The sequence below is a fragment of the Panthera leo genome, chromosome A1, assembly GCF_018350215.1.
Source record: "Panthera leo isolate Ple1 chromosome A1, P.leo_Ple1_pat1.1, whole genome shotgun sequence".
Taxonomy (NCBI): Eukaryota; Metazoa; Chordata; class Mammalia; order Carnivora; family Felidae; genus Panthera; species Panthera leo.
The window spans coordinates 74,961,878-74,979,100 of NC_056679.1; positions in this window are offsets into that span (position 1 = coordinate 74,961,878).

Sequence of the window (17,223 nt, forward strand, 5' to 3'; positions counted from 1 at the left end):
TTAAAATCCTTCTGAGTTAGGAAACAAATTATATGGCCACCGTACTCGAATAATACAGTTTGATTGCAGTTTACTTTACGTTGTGACTTCATACCTCCTATATATCTCATTTCAGGTAATTAACCTTTTTTTGTCCAAATTTTTTTAGCCAAATATTTTATATTAGTATGTAGATATTATTCATGTAGATAATATCCTACACGAACTACACTTTTCCCTCACTCATTGGTATATTTGTACAAGTAATAAGAAATAGAACCTCTTGGTATTGTGTTGGGAGAAATCATTAACCGTGGATGTCTAGAGAGTCAGAAAAGGATTTATAGAGAAAGTGAGGTTTGAGCTGGGTGTTGAGTAATGGTAGCTCACAGACTACGTTTCTGTTGACCTTTTAATCCTAGAGAACTGACAAAATCAGAAAAGTCTTAGCTAGACTCTGAGCACGGAGATGTGAGTAAAGCTTTACCTTCTTTATTTTTGTATTCCCAGGGCCAACGCAATTCCTAGCATACAGTTAGTTTACAGTAAACACTGGTAGCTTGAATAAATCGATAAATAAATGGGTCGGGAAAGGCCATAGAAATGATGCTAAGCCTCCTTTAGTTCTCCAAATTCTACCTTCCTTTTTTAAAATTGCACCTATTAATCAGTACATACTGGGATCTGAGATTAGGTAATCATTTCCAATGGATCCTGGAACCCTTTTACAATATCAAGTCTGATCCGTGTTTGTGTTTGCCGTATATATATTCAGGGAAATATTTTTGATCACCCTAGCATTTTCATGTATAATGCTGAATCCCCTGGAGTATTCAGAGAAACAACAAAGTACTAGGAATTTATAATCTAATGCAAGAGATAAGACACTCCATTTAGAGGCAGACAGACTCTTGAGAAGCAAGAAACATTTCTGTGTTGCATGAGTGGTGCAGTGAATATAATACTACATATTTTTCGGAAAAGAAAGATCACTGAGCAGGGACTCTAAGAAGGGAAAAAAATAGAGTCATCCCGAAAAGGATAGACTTGAAGGAAACACAGAGGCAGAATATTATTTTGTTATTTTAAGCAAAAGGAAAGGGCATTGTTCGTAAGTGACAGAGATGATCTGAAGATCAGATTAATCCTTTTGGATAACAGCTTCCTTTAGGATATTCAGGGTGCCTTCCATAGTCCACTGCTGAATATTAAAGAGAAGTAATAAACGAATGAGCATATAGTCTTCCGAGGTGATTGGTTTAAAGAACAAAATATATTCTCTGTTAGAAGTTCCAACGTTGTTATTTATTTATTTTTTACTTTTTTTTTTAACGTTCATTTATTATAGAGAGAGAGACACACAGAGCATGAGCAGGGGAGGGATAGAGAGAGGGGGAGACACAGAATCTGAAGCAGGCTCCAGGCTCCAAGCTGTCAGCACAGAGTCCTATGCGGGGGCTTGAACTCACAAACCACAAGATCATGGCCTGAGCCGAAGTGGGTGGCCCAACCAACTGAGCCACTCAGGCGCCCCCCAACGTTATTATTTAATAAATTATCATTGCTATTATAAGTGATCACGTTAGTTATTAAAAATAATGAGTAAACATGGTTCTTTATCATGGATTCAGAAGCAGATAGGAAAGTAAAGACTGTATGCACAGGAGGTATTAATTTTAACGTCTCTGTATAATAAGCTTTACTAAAATTATAACCCTCTTTATATGCTACCTCTCATGGCCTCATGTAAGCATACAATAAATGCTTATTTGGCGAATCAATGAATGAATTTTTGAAATAGAGTAATTCAGGCTTTCTAGCTCATTTTATGAACTAGCACACCAGAGGGCTCTCCAGACATGTTTTAATCAGCAGGGTTCTTTGATGTAATTTAGTTCTATTATAATTAGAGACATCATGTAAAAATATAAACTAAGAAAAAGGTAATCCTTCCAACAAAAATAATTATCTCAGAAACAATTCATAGTAGTTCTTCTATTTCATTTCATATTTCAAATTTCATCTGAGTAAGTATATCTATATATTTAGAATGTGCAGAGTTATTATCTGCTTAATGTAAACTCATCTACCACTTAAAAACACCTCAATCTCTCCCAAATCCACTTTGGTACCTATATTTTGAAGTCACAACTTTATAGAAATCTTGTTTTTCTGGGGGTGATTCTTTGAAATTACAGGAAAAATTATTTTTTTTTTTGGTCGAAGATTGTAACTGAATACCCAGGTATGTTTTCATAAACCTTCATTGTTAACATTTTTTTATTTTTGGAGGGGGGAGTCACATTCAGAAAAAAAGTGAACAGCCTTTTGTTCTCTTGGGATATGCATTTAAATTCATTTTAAAATGAAAGTTTAGATTTGCATTTGAATAAAATTGTGATCCTTCCTGTTTTGTGTAATTCTATATATAGGCATCATAAGGCAGATGTAAGAAGTGCTTTTTCCTTTTCAATAAAAAAAAAAAAAAAAGCTTGTTTGAAGAAATGTCTTGTCCAGGACCCCCCTGGCAGTTACTTGACCTTACCCTGATTCCATCACTCTATCTATTTAAGTAGGGGTGCTGAGTCTCAAAGAAGTGTTTCAGTGTTTTCATTCATGTAAGTGTTGACGCTTGTATTCAGATTTCTATTTTTAACTTTGTAAGCCATTTTGTAGTTCAGAGATAACATAGCTCTGAGCCCTGTTTTGCTTGTTTGCATTCAATGTTTCTCATACCAAAGGTCAGGAACTCTAGCCATGGGGTCATTGAGGATCTCCGAAGGGGTTCAAAGAAACTGTTGATAAAGAATGAGGCATAGGTAATTAGTACTGCCATTTCCTTGCAAAGAGCCATATGTCAAAATTACCCATACTTACCAGTTAGCCCCCATCTATGGATGTCACCATTTCTTGTAAGCTTTTCTCACCCACAAATGACTCATTCTTTCATTCTTCCCCAACTCTTCTAACTAGGATCATGAATCTGAGATATATAGATAGATAGATAGATAGATAGATAGATAGAGATATATAGAGATAGATAGATAGATAGATAGATAGAGATATATAGATATATAGATATATAGATATATAGATATAGATAGATAGATAGACAGATATATAGATATATGGCACCTTCCACTGAAACTCATGTCTGGTATTGAAAAGCAAAACTTTAACTGTTATGAAAGAGTGAAACATGAAACAAGTTTACTAACAACTATTTACCCAACATATAGGTGTGTATATATATATATATATATATATATATATATATATATATATATACCTATTTGTTCTGTATTTGGGGAGTATTGGAATTAGATCACATGAAGAAGCATTTAAAACAAACAATCTCATGAAATACAACTTTTGGAATCCCTCAACTTTACATAGATTGCATTACTTAGGTTTCAAAAGTGACAGAGGTCTTACTTACCAATTATGGTCCAATTACATTTTATTTATCTTAATACACTATAATTCTTAAGATGAACTGTATAAATCTTGATACAGAATTGTTTCTGATAATCAGTTTTCTAACACTTCTATTTCTTCATAAAATGACAATAAATCTTTAAACAAATTATCATTTTCATTACTTAGAAAAAATCCACTTTCATTTAAAAGAACGTGAATTAAGACAATAGGCAGGAATGGTTTAAAATTCAAATCAAATTAAATTAACATCAAGGAAAACCTGAGGACTAAGAGACTCAATACAGACATGGAAGGCAGTTTTGTCTTTTTTTTAACAGTCATGGAACAGAAAGAATAAAACTCATTTTTCCAACATTTAACTAGTAAAGGAAGCTGAATAATCTCCAAATACGGGCAATGTAGCCCAAAAGCAAGATCATAAAATCAAGGTGAGATAAATATGACAGAAATTTATAGCAATTCACTGACATGCCAAATAGACATTTGAACAACAGCCTTGAACCATTTAACAATGTGACGATAAAGTGTATTTGCAGTTTATATTCAGATCAAGGGAAATATATTAAACCCTTAGAATTATAAGAAAAGGAATAACACTGGTAATTAGATCCACGCTGGCCAGTACAGGATCACGAGAAATTGTTAACACTTCCCTTTCAATATAATGGTGCATTTTAATACCTAATTACCTCTATTTGGCTATGCTAACATACAGTGTATAATAATGTGTAAGTTATTGTCCATGAAAAAACAATCAGCTTTCAGTTAACTCTCCAAATCAACCTACATTTTATAGACGTTCAGTAATGGATTGACTCTCTAGATGAAATATTTAACAAACTCTGTATCCATTAGATTAAAACCTTTTTTAAAGCGTGTGTCTCAAACTTATAACAGTAGATATTTTCTTGGTCGATGATATTGGCAAATCACAGTGAAATTTAAATCTTATGGAAAAAAGAAGAAAAATACTAAAATAAGTTTTATGATGAAAATAGTTGGCTATATAGCTGGAATAAAAGGAAACATAAATAATGGGAGATCTTTGGAAACGGCAGATGCGTGCCGTCAAAATGAATACCACAAAAGTAGATAATATTATGCGGAACAAGAAAGCTCAAGGGTGAAAAGACAATTGGTCTTTATATTTGGAAAGGACAATCTTGCCTCTTTCAAGAGATTGTGTAAAGGAGTTTCACTTGAAAATTAGCTTTTAAAATACTTAGAGTGTTTGTGTCGGATTTCTATTGCTTTGATGAGAACATGTGAAATATCTCTAGAGAACTACAGGGGACCAGGGTTTTGAGAAGTCAATGACCAATTCTCTCACTGGCTGATAGTAAAACAATCCTAGACAGATTCATCAGGTTATAACCCGGAGTTAATTATCCGTTTTCACATACTATAAAGATGCCTTCTGCGCTTGGCTTTCCTACGTCCCACACACGCCACAGTTCAGATCAGATAAATCTATGGGTTCTCTCTCTGCAAATAGGCATCTCCTCCCAAAGATACACACACACACACACACACACACACACACACACACACACACACAGATATATATATTTTAATTTTGGTTTTAATGTCAGTTTTTCTCCTTGATGATATCTCATGATACCTGGAAATCAAGTTTCTGAAATGGTTTTCAAAATTCTGTCAGAACGCACTAAAGCACAATTACTTGCAATCCCCTAGAAATTTACATTGTTACATTCAATATGAATGCCAGGCCAGCATTGTGGATACGTGGATATCTAAGCTGTAGTCATATATGTAAACAATAACATATTTAGTGATTTAAGCTTTATACCCTCTCTCCTCTGTATTTGTCTAAGACAGCATATCTTGTTAGCTGGTAATTTTATAGAAATCACTGCTTTATACTAAATTCATATCCATAAATAGTGGAGTACCTCATTTGTTCAGCTACTCAGTAATAATGTTAAGCTTTGTATTATTATTTTGTCATATTTTTATCCATGAGCATAAGAAATTGGTATTCTCAATTTCTGACCTGCCATCATCAGTTCTAGGGCCTTTTTTTAAATTTTGCTAAATATTTTTCATCTGTCATTCTCAGTCATATTCTTGACCTCTCTGTGGCATACATTTTAGTGTATTTAATAAATTTCATTCCAACACAACACGTATATTTTCGTGTAGTTCTATGATTTATTTGTTAATAAATTTATATTCTGTGTATTTGTGTTTGAAATGTATTTAAAATATTTTGCTGTGTGTCTCATTAAACTTCTCTCTGTTATGTCATTTTTATGCGTTTGAGAGGTACTTGGGTTTATATAATTTGTTTCTTTCTTGCTATTAGAAATCATATCTTACAGTCTTTTTATGTTTTTACTTTTATCAAAATTATGTAATTCTAAGAGCTTAAAATTTGAACTTGTTTACAAGACCTCTTAACAGACAACCAACGGCCTCCCTTTTCAGGACACTTACAATGATTTTGGCCAAGTCCTTGGTCTTAACCTCCAAATTTCTGCATTGCACACTTCACACTCCTCTTCATCATTCCTCAAGTTCAGGTTCAATTACTTGCTAAACTGATGACTTGGCTTCCTTTCTTTCAGCCCCATAGCACCCTTACATGTGAAAAATACATCTTACTCGATCATTATTCATACTCTTATGTCTGCTCTTCAGAGTTAATCTGCAGATTGGATCAGGAGTGCTTATCCCTTCTGCAATTTTTTTGTTTTCAATGGAAATCTTTTTTTTTCCCTTTCTTATAGATCTCTTCGTGTTTATCAGTCATTCAGCCCAATTCTCCTCTCAAGATCATCCTTTGCATTAAATAGGAGAGCTCTTAACCTACTAGAAAAAATATCTCCACTGGCCGTGTGACATGCTCTGATCTGAAGGGACTGTCCTTACCTGACACATAAGTCCCATCCTGACAGCCCATCTCCTCCCACTCTTGGGATTGTGCCACCTGTCCCCGACTTTGCTGTCTTCTTTGAAATGCTTCATCACTAGAATGAAGGACATCATACAGTAGATTTATGAAAAGGTGAGATTATGAGGTAAATATTTTCAGTTTTTGGAGGTCTGGACATATCTTTATTCTGCCAACATACTTGACTGATTGCTCGGCTGGATATATAATTTGGGGGCTGGAAATTCTTTTCCTTCAGGACGTTTATACATGGCTTCCTTATCTTCTAGCTTTCAGAGGTGCTGTTGAAAATCCAAATGCATCTTGATTCTTGAGACTTTTATGTAAATTGTCTTTTTTTTTTTCCTGTGGAAATACTCTCTGTGGACATGCCATTTGAGCAACAGCCTGGATAATAAGAAGGGATGAGCTAGTTCTCGAGAGGATGTGAGAAGTGGCTGCATTGGTTTCCTAGGGCCACCGTAACTCATCAACTCAAACTTCGTAACCCAAAACAACCAACTTTATTGTCTTACATATCAGGAAAAGACAAGTCTAAAATGAATCTTACAGGGGTGAAATCAAGGCGTTAACAGGGCTGGTGCCACCTGGAGGCTCCAGGTGAGAATCCATTCCTGGTCTCTTGAAGTTTCTGGTGGTTTCCAGCATCCCCTAATTTGTAGCCATGTCGTTGTAATGCTGCTTTCATTGGCCCATGGCCGTCTCCTCTTCTATGTCAGTCTCTCTCAACCACTTGCTGAAAGGGACCTTGTGATTGCCTTCGATTACACTGGAACCACATGATTGAGCCAGGGTGGTTTTGCTATTTTATTTTATTTTATTTTATTTTATTTTATTTTATTTTATTTTATTATTTTATTTTATTTTAGAGAGCATGAGACAGGGAGAGGGGCAGAGGGAGAGAGAAAGAGAATCTTAAGGAAGCTCCACACTCAGTGTGGAGCCCAATGTGGGTCTTGATTTCACAACTGTGAGATCATGACCTGAGCTGAAATCAAGAGTCAGACACTTAACTCACTGAGCCACCCAGGTGCTCCTGATCTTGCTACTTTAAAACCATTAATCAGATCTTCAAGGTCCTGTTTACCATGTAAACTATCAAATTCATAGTTTCTGGGGAAACAGATGGCGACCTATTTGGGGGACAGCCATTTAGCTGACTGCGGTGGCCAACCAGAAAACAGAGGTAAGTAAAGCAAAGACCTTTTCTGATGCACTGAATTCAGCTATAATTTAATGTACCCCGGAAGGATAGAACAAGGGACTAGAGCAACAGGTTGGGGTTGAAATTCATTTAGGAATTCATGACAAGTGAATGGATGCTTTCTTGAAAGTTAACAATGAAAAAATTATCTTTTTGGAAAACGCAGGAGATGGCTAGTTTATATCCCAAGCATTGCCCTTAACATTTAATAGCATTAGAAAGGAAGGATTCAAGGTTTTTAGGGAACAGACAATACTCATGATTATGATAACAATGCCAGCTCCCAATTTCTTATTCCTTTCTCTGTGAGGAGCTCTGTGGGAAGCATTTTTCATGATTCCTTCATTCAGTTTTGGCAATGTATCATTATTATCTTCTCCACCTGCCAAGTGATACGTTACACAACTGGCCCAAGCTTATGCTTAGGTCCCAAGTCAGGGTTGGGATTCAGACTCCATTTCTCCTGAACCCGGTTCTTTTTCTTGCAGCTCCTTCCATGTCTCAGAACTAAGATGTGGATGAAAGTGTTGGTTCTACCGGATTTGATTCAAGAGTACAACGCAATTAATACAGAATAACTGGCTTTTTGAAGAAGAGTAAAACATAATTAGAATATACTACTTATAAATTTCACAATAACCTAGTTCTCCCTAAGCGTGTTTCTTTGACAAAGGTCAAGTATGACCACTCGGGGTGATTTAATCTTCAAATATCGGGAATTTTTGTATGACCTCGGTCATTGTTTCCTAATTAGTGAAACTCCGTATTTAAATTCCAGAGACCAGAAGAGCTTCTGTACTTTACAATTCTGAAAGGCTCTGCCAAAATTCGTTTTGGCTGTGAAATGCAGTTTTGCTTTATTTCCCAAGGTGCAGGTAAGGAAAACACAAAAGCAATCCTCTTTACTCTATGATTATATGTTTCCCAATAGAAAAGACATTAGGTTTTAATTATTGTTCTTCACCTATTCAAAGCAAGTTAATTAATTTGTGGAATTTAAAATGTTATAAATTCTGGAACAATACAAAGGCATATAGCTTTGGTTAAGCTGAAAACATTGGTGGAGCGTCTGTTTCCTAAGTTTAATTTTCTGCTCTATGATAAACTGATCCTCATTTAGGGGGGTAGGAGAGCCTTTGCAGAGCCCTTCAAATAAGTTCATCTGCTTTTGGTTTGGGGCTACTATACTCTTTGCATTTCTAATTTTCCTCTGTATGTAGTTCTGTATCCAAATGGCTGGATCAGATCACGAATGCTGACAGAGATTCCTTCATGAACATACAGCAGTGTGGTTGTAGGTCTCTCTTTTTTCCACGCATCTGAATGACGGAATGTATTTCCCCCTCCGCCCCCCTGTGGTGCTGTTACCCAGACTCAGACTCCTGTCTTTATTTTTTCCTATCTTTGCCCCACCCATTCTTCTGGAGACTCCACCCCCTCGTCCATGGCTTCAACTGTCCCTTATATTCTGACATATGGTCTTAAGTAACACCTTAAGTAACACCTCCTTTTTCAACTGTCCGAGGGAGTTGAAAATTCGTGTCCCCACAAAAAGCAGCATGAGGATGAATACAGCAGCTTTATTCACAGACCCCGAAACGCAGAAGCAACCAGAATGTCCTTTCATATGTGAACGGATGAACTGAGGCTTACCCGCGTGATATCGTTCTTTTATTTAGCGCTAAGAAAAAATGACCTATCAAGCCATGACAAGGCACAGAAGACCCTGAAATGCATATCACTAAATGAAAGGAGTCAATGTGAAGAGGCCGTATGTTGTATGATTCCAACTATATGACATTCTAGAAAATGTAAGAAAGAAAAACTGGACATAGTAAAAATCAGTGGTTTCCAGGGGTTAGACAGGAGGGAGGGATGGGTAGGTGGGGCACAGAGGATTCTTTGCGCCGTGAACTTATGGCTGTGCAATGTTGTCATGATGCTCTCATATCATTATACATTTGTCAAAACCCATAGAAAGCACACCAGGAAGTGTGAACCCCAATGTAATCTATGGATTTGGGGTGATAATGGTGAGTTACTGTGAGTTCATCAACTGTAACAAATGTGCCATTCTGCCGGGAGATGTATAGTGAGGGAGGATGTGCAGGCTTGAGGTCAGGGTGTATACGGACAATCCCTGCCATCTGTTCAATTTTGCTGGAAATAGAGAAATGCTCTAAAAAAGTAACATCTGCAAAAAAGTAGCATCAGTGAACTATCCTAAAAGTCTACAAGTCACCAGACATATAAGCAAACTCTAACTTCCTAAATCTGTTGCTAAAGGGCTTAACATGTTTGCACTGATGGTAAATGTTTGTATGCACAATTTCAAGCACACAGCACTCCAGTTGTTCAAAACGCTTACGTGAAGGATTTTTCTACTTCTTGACCCTGTCCAAGTGTGAATTATTTTGGAGAAGTAGCGACAGTTTCTCTCTTCCAATCCTTGGCATTGCTAGACTACATTCTCACAAGTTCCCTACTAAGCATTGGATTGGATGAGTCAAGGCAAACGATTTGGATATGTTAATGAAGCTGTATTTTACCATTCTTTTAAAACATCCACGTCATATCTGAATTTGATGAGAGAAAAAGGAACAAAGGTAGGCTAAATCTGCCGGCAGTTCTGACCTTATTATTGGTCCTTTAATTTGGGTTAAAAGGCCATTGCTTTGGGAATGCGTGTGCACGTGGGTGCTTAATAAAAAGTATACCTAACTGGTCTCAAGGAAGGAGCATTTTGGTTGAGAGGGAAGATGGGGAGAGTTGGGGACTTGACAGTTTTGGGGAGAACAGCAGGTCTGGGTGTATGAAACCTTTCGGGCAAGCAGAGTCTGTGATGAAGGAGACGGCATTTCAGTGAGAGGCAGAGAACTGGGAAGCTGGAAAGCACTCGGGGATTGTAGCGAAAAGTAACTGTCCACTTTCTAATTTTTGATAGAGAAAGAAGAGAGAGACACATCGTGCCCCATGACTCCATCCTCTCCCAGGAAAACATGAGCTTTCTTGCTTCTGAGTGCATGTCTCAGGACCAAGGCAGAACCCATATTCAGTTAGCCTATAGCTGTCATTGGATTGCGTGGCTATTTGGTTTTCAGCATTTTTGAAAAGCACCATAGATCTATGGTTTTGCCAGGAAACCTTTGGCTTCTTACTTCTATTTGTATCTGCTGCCCACACAATTTGATTTTAGGCCACAGAGACTAATCACGCCCAGCAATCAAGGCAACCACTAAGCAGGGTGATGGAACGAACATAGGTCTCAAACAGATACGGGTCAAACTCACAAAGATAAATAGGGAATACTGCCCCATTAAGTCCAAGGAGTGTTGAACAACCAAAATCTATGAACGAAAGGCACTTGGCTGTATGTCAAACAAAATAAAATACAGAGATCAGAAAGCTGCCAGATTTTTCTCTGCACCTCTGACTTGAGCTTTAGAATGCTTTTTCATACCAGACTGGCTTCCTCTACCTGGGGCAGGGTCGGCTGGGGGGGGGGGAGGGGGGGGGGCGAGTGGGGTCCTTGACAATAACAGTTCCCAAAACTCACAATGGGAAGCTTCGGCTGCATAGAAAAATGAATGTTCTTTCTTAGATCTACCTTAAAAAGTCCAAAAGAAGGACCTTTACAGCCTAGTTTCTGTCTGGCACACGCCACTGGATAAATCAACTGAGCCCAGAAGACTGAGGTCAAGTCCGGACAACCGGCCCCTTCACCTGGCCCAAGAGTGGGGTCTGGTCTGTGCTGGTGACTCTCAGAAGAAGTTCACCACGTGGATTCTGAGCGTTCACAGCCCCAGAGATCAAGGAAGAAAGCACATTATGGTGCTGCCGTGGCCGTATTTGGGGATATTCAGAATTACATCCCTCTTTCTCTTCTCTGTCTCTCTCTCTTTTGTTAGTTTTAAGTGGAAGAAACATACCCTGTGGGGGGTTTAAAGGCAAAGGCGATACTTTAAAATGCATTACATAGTATTATATTAGAGACAGAGAGAGATAGATGATAGATAGACAGAGATCGATTATTCGTTATCTTAATTTTATTACATACGACATAGGGCCTTATAACCTCTGTTTCCTCAGAGAGTGTTTTCGAGCTCTGTACTCAGAAGTAGTATATTAGTTTGGTTACTGCATAATGATAACAATCTTTAGAGCAATACTGAAGTCATTTGAGACTCTAAACATTATGCAATCCAGACAGGAGAAGGATTCTAAATTCTCATCATCTGGAGACACAGATGTTTGACTCCTTTGTTTGCTTTTTTGTGCACTTAAAGTGTGAGCTGCTTAATCTTATTGACTAGATTTTTTTTTTTAACAGTTTCAGTTCAACGTCACTAAGAACCGTTTGCAAAATCGGTCTGGTTGAAACGCTTAAGCAAACTAACTACTAGGAGTGCTGTTGAAGAAAATTACTCCGGGTGGTATAAGCCATTTGTTAGTCATTTATGCTTAATATTTGCGTGACTTACCTAAATTATACAGAAGTGTGCGATTAAGTCCTTCTGCAGTTGTTGGAGTTTTACTTTTGTTATTGTTTCTCCTTTTTCTGTTATTACCAGCCGCCCATTTTGTTGAAAATGCTCTTGCCACAAGAGACGTAAATTTTCTCTGTGGGGATAGTGTGTTTAATTAGCAATATCAACTATGGAAGGAATGTGGGATTTAAAGTCATTGACACCTGTGCTCAAACCCCACTGCTCCCATTCTCTGCTCCTACGATCAGGGGCAAGTTATTAAAGATCTGTAAGTATCAGTTTTCTTGTTGGCCAAATTGTTCTATGAGAAACACATTTCTGGGACGTGAAGTATGCCAAAAGATACCCTGGAGCGTTTTAGGACAAGGAGGACCACAATCAGACCTGTGGGTTAGGAAAATCTCCTTGGCAGCAGGAAGAAGATAGGATTGGAGAGACATGTTGGTGGTAATTGCATGTGTAAGCGCTGGAACCAAGGCAGCACATGTGGGTTAGAATAGGATTGTCAGAGATCAGATATGGGAGCGAGTGCCGATGGTGGTAATTCTCAGCCTTGGGTGGGCAACAGGCGGGATTCAGACGTGAGTACACTTTTCAGGTTCTCCAGATACCCTCCAGGCCCAGAGAACGTTGTGAACCAGGCATCTGTAGATGTGGTAGACTGACGTAGGTCGGACGAAATGGAGCAGTGGTTCTTAACTTAATCGCCTGGGCAACTTTGAAGAAATATGGATGCCTTAGTCTCACCCAGAAACAGTAAGTCAGAGTCTCTATTCGGGAGTTTGGCTAAAGTAGGATTTAAAAGATCCCTAAGAGATTGTAAGGAACAATCACATTGAGAATCCCTGAGAAAAATGAGTCTCTAGGCCAACCCTAAGAGTCTTAGAAACCCAAGTAAGTGGAAATGCCATTTACTGAGAGAGGAAACATAGGAAAATGCACAGGTTTGGAGCGTGGGGCAGAGAGAATGGTTTGTTGGGTTGGGAATATTTTGAATTTGAGATACCTAAGGGTCCACCTAGTAATGATGCCAGAGGGGACATCAGGTCTAGTGCCCTGAATATCAAAGGAGTGTGATTAGTTTAGTATGTTTCATTTTGTAAAATATGGCCAAACTGTCTCCCATATTACCAGCACCATTTTGCACTGAGTGAGAGTTCCTGTGGCTCCACATCCTTGCCTGCGTCTGGTGTTGTTACTGGTTTGGGATTTGCCCATTGTGATAGGTATGAAGTGGTAACTGATACCATATTGAAGTAAACTGATAGACATTTCGTTTAACAACTATTTACGGAAGGGCTATCATGGGCAACACAACGCTGACAAGTGTTAGATAAACACAAGATTCCATTTCTGCCAGTGAAAGCCTCGATCCCAGAGCACACACTATATGGCCAGAAAAGGTCCGTACGCAACATGTTTCTGTCATTGTTAAAGAATTTTCTCTGAGCTGGAGAACGAATCTATGTGTTTCCTTGTTTGTGTTGTCTATTGAGAGCGTGGAGGTTTGGATGTGGGTGGGTTTTTAGACAACAGTTTTATACATTGGTTTTTTTGTTTTTTTGTTTGTTTTTTGCTTTTCTTTAGATGCTTTCCCTCACATGAAGCAAACAATTGTACCATAACTAACAGGCAGCCTAACCACTGCAATGTCACAATACAAAGCCCAACACACTCGGGCTCAAATTTACTTTTGTAATTAAAATGAAATCAACAACACTGCACTCTAAACTAATTCAATTGAAGGTGATATTAGCTTTTTGTTTTTGTTTTTCACGCATCTGGAAAAGACACCGTGTCTCCATTAGGATTTCTATATCTGAAGCTTCACTAAGTAGGGACCTTTAAAAGTAAAAGTGGGGGGTGCCTGGGTGGCTCAGTCCGGTAGGCGTCCCTACGTCCTACAGATGCCTTTACTGCATGTGGCCACCTTTTGCCTCTGGTTCCTGTGTGTCTTTGCTGGAGTTCAGCTCTCAGACTCCTGGAACCTCTTTGCCCTTGTGCATGGCAAGGCCAAGGCTGCTGAGGATTTTACATTGTCCCCTGGGACACCTCTTTGCCAGGGAGTGGCAGCAGTAGGAGTGAGGACTGCAACTCCCTCCAGCTCCCAAGCAGAGCCAGCAGGGGTCTTCTAGCTAGGGGGACTGAGCCAGATTTACCCACTGTGGTACTTTCCTTGATGAACCTTCTTGGCCCCCTTCCTTTTCCACTCCCATTTCCCCTCTCCCTTATTAGTTTTTCTTGGAACACTTCTGATTAAATCTTATACACGGAAATCATTTCCCTCGGAGTGTATTTCTGGGAAACACAACGTAAAACGGTTACTGATCAGTTGGATCTTATGGCTGCATGTGAATTACACCTTGAGTTGATACAAATCAAGTAATAAAATTAACATTAATCCTCTTTATATTCAGTTCATTAGCTCTAAATTATCATTCTGATCTTTCAATCTGATAACATTATAGAGTCATATGTGAACAGCTTGAAATACCTTAGTTTTGGTCTCTTTGCAGTCAGTCTTAAAGAAGTAAATAAAGATATTTTTTTTAGTTCATGTATTTTTAGAGAGAGAGAAAGAGCATGGGCAGGGGAGGGAAGAGAGAGAGAGGGAGAGAGAGAATTCCAAGGAGGATTCGATGCAGGGCTTGAGCTCACGAACCATGAGATCATGACCTGAGCTGACATTAAGAATCAGACGCTTAGCCAGCTGAGCCACCTAGGCGCCCCTTAAGAGGTAAATAAAACATCTGAATTTGTACTTTGGAGGGTTTGTTTTTTGTTTTTTTTTTTTTACTTACATACTTTAAAAATCTAATTGATGTAAATGCTAGTCTCATTTCTCTATTCTAGAGGAACTTTTGAGCTTAAGCAATCTTGAGAAGAATTGATGCTACTGTCAATATATATTTTGAAGAAAAATTCAATCTATCCAAACATATAATCAAAAAATAGCTCATAAACGAGTAGTTCATGTAATAAAAGTGAGTTAGGAAAGGGAAAATCGTATATTTATAGTGGAGAAAACCAGCAAATACTGCTTTAATCATGTGTTCAAGGTTAATTAGGCCGTAAGTCACGTTGATGTTACAAGCACTCTGATAAAATATAATGAAAAAGGCACTGCGCCCTTGTGATTTGCCTTAAAAAAAAAAAATCTCCAACCTAATCAGAATAACTAAAATTACCAGTGTTCTTCCAGAAAGAAATAAAAATCAAAACAAATTGAAACACATTCTCTAGACTACCTGGACAGTATCTTTCAGAACTTCGGGGTCATCAAAAACAAGACTAAGAAACTGTCTGTCGCAGACCAGAGTAGCTCAAGGTGACATAACAATTGAATGTCATATGGGATCCTGCAACAGAAAATAGACATGTGTGGGCAAACTGGAGAAATCTGAAAATTAGCATTCAGTAATATTGGATCAATGTTAATTTCTTGTTTTGACTAACGTATCATGGTAACGTAGGATGATGACATTAAGGGGAGTTGGTAGCTTATATCTGAGAATTCCATGAATTATATTCATGGAATTATATCCATGAATTATATATATATTATATATATTTACATTATATTTGCAACTTTCTGTGAATCTAAAACTGTTCTAAAATGAGAACTATTTTTATTATTTTTAAGGTTATTTTATTTATGTTGAGAGAGAAAGAGAGAGAGACAGAGAGAGACAGAGAATGTGTGCACATGAGTGGGGAGGGGCAGAGAGGGAGGGAGAGAGAGAATCCCAAGCAGGATCCATGCTGTCAGCACAGAGCCCGTCACAGGGCTTGATGTCACAAACCGTGAGATCATGAACTGAGCAGAAATCAAGGGTCGGATTATTAACTGACCGAACCATTCGGGTGCCCCAGAAGCTATTTTTAAAATATGAGCCATTAATGCCACGGCCACACTATAAAATGTCATTGCCATCTTCTGCAATTGATCCTAACAAGAATAAATATACAGGTTTATTTTATTTTATTTTATTTTATTTTATTTTATTTATTTGGGGGAGGGGGAGCACAGGTGCACAAATCGGGGAGAGGCAGAGAGAGAAAGGGAGAGAGAGCATCTCAAGAAGTCTCCGACTGATCAGCACAGAGCCCACTGTGGGCCTTGACCTCAGGAACTGTGGGGTCATGGCCTGAGCTGAACCCAAGAGCTCAAGCCAAATGAACCAAGCAGGTGCCCAAAGGTGTATTTTAACGGAACTGCGTGCTGGGAAAGGAGAAAGTGTACTGTATGGTTATGGAAATTCTTAAATGAATTCAGCAGCAGCAGCAGAGTCTTGCCAGTTTGCCGAGATAAATGATTGTAGGAGACACAGCACGAGATATTAGAAGGAAATTAAAATGGATGGCTACCGATTGTGAGGATTTGCCTATATTTGTTACTGGACAAAAATGCGTAACTTTATGCTATAAGCAAGGTTAGAAATAAAATCCAGAGGTAAACTAGAATTTACATTGAATTTCAGCAACATGAAGATTTTAGTATGAGTGTGTTCCAAATATTGCATTTGGTCTTGATCTGAAATTTAAATTTAACAGGGGATCCTTTATTTTACCTGGCAAACCTACACGGAGGGGACCCTGGGGACTGGTGGCAGGTTGCCTGTCTCTACAGTCGTAACTGAAAGTACTTTACCTTCTACTGGGAGACACAGCTATGCACTTAGTAACTTGAAAGCATGAGGCAATGTCAAAGATTCCAAGGTAGGAACTTAAAATACTCTGAAACCTTTCAGAGAGAACCTTTAATTGGAACCGAAGGAATTAAGGGTGCCCGGATAGCTCAGTCCGTTAAGCGTCCATCTTTGGTTCCCATCATGGTCTCACGGTTTGTGGGTTCGAGTCCCTCATCAGGGTCTGTGCTGACAGCTCAGAGCCTAGAGCCTGCTCCTAAGGAGCCTGTGACTCCCTCTCTCTGCCCCTCCCCCACTCAGGTTCTGTCTTTCTCTGCCTCAAAAATAAACGTTAAAAAAGATTAAAAAAAAAAAAGAACTGAAGGAATTAAAAAGGCCTTAATGGAATAAATGGCATGGGTACTGGGTTTCTAAAGGAAAGGAGAAGGAATGAAAATTGAGAGATAGGTATTTCAGGTTGTATCAACAATGCGGACAAATTACATAAATTCACACACAATGCTTACTGATTACATAGCGACTAAAATTCTCTATTCTTGGGACTGG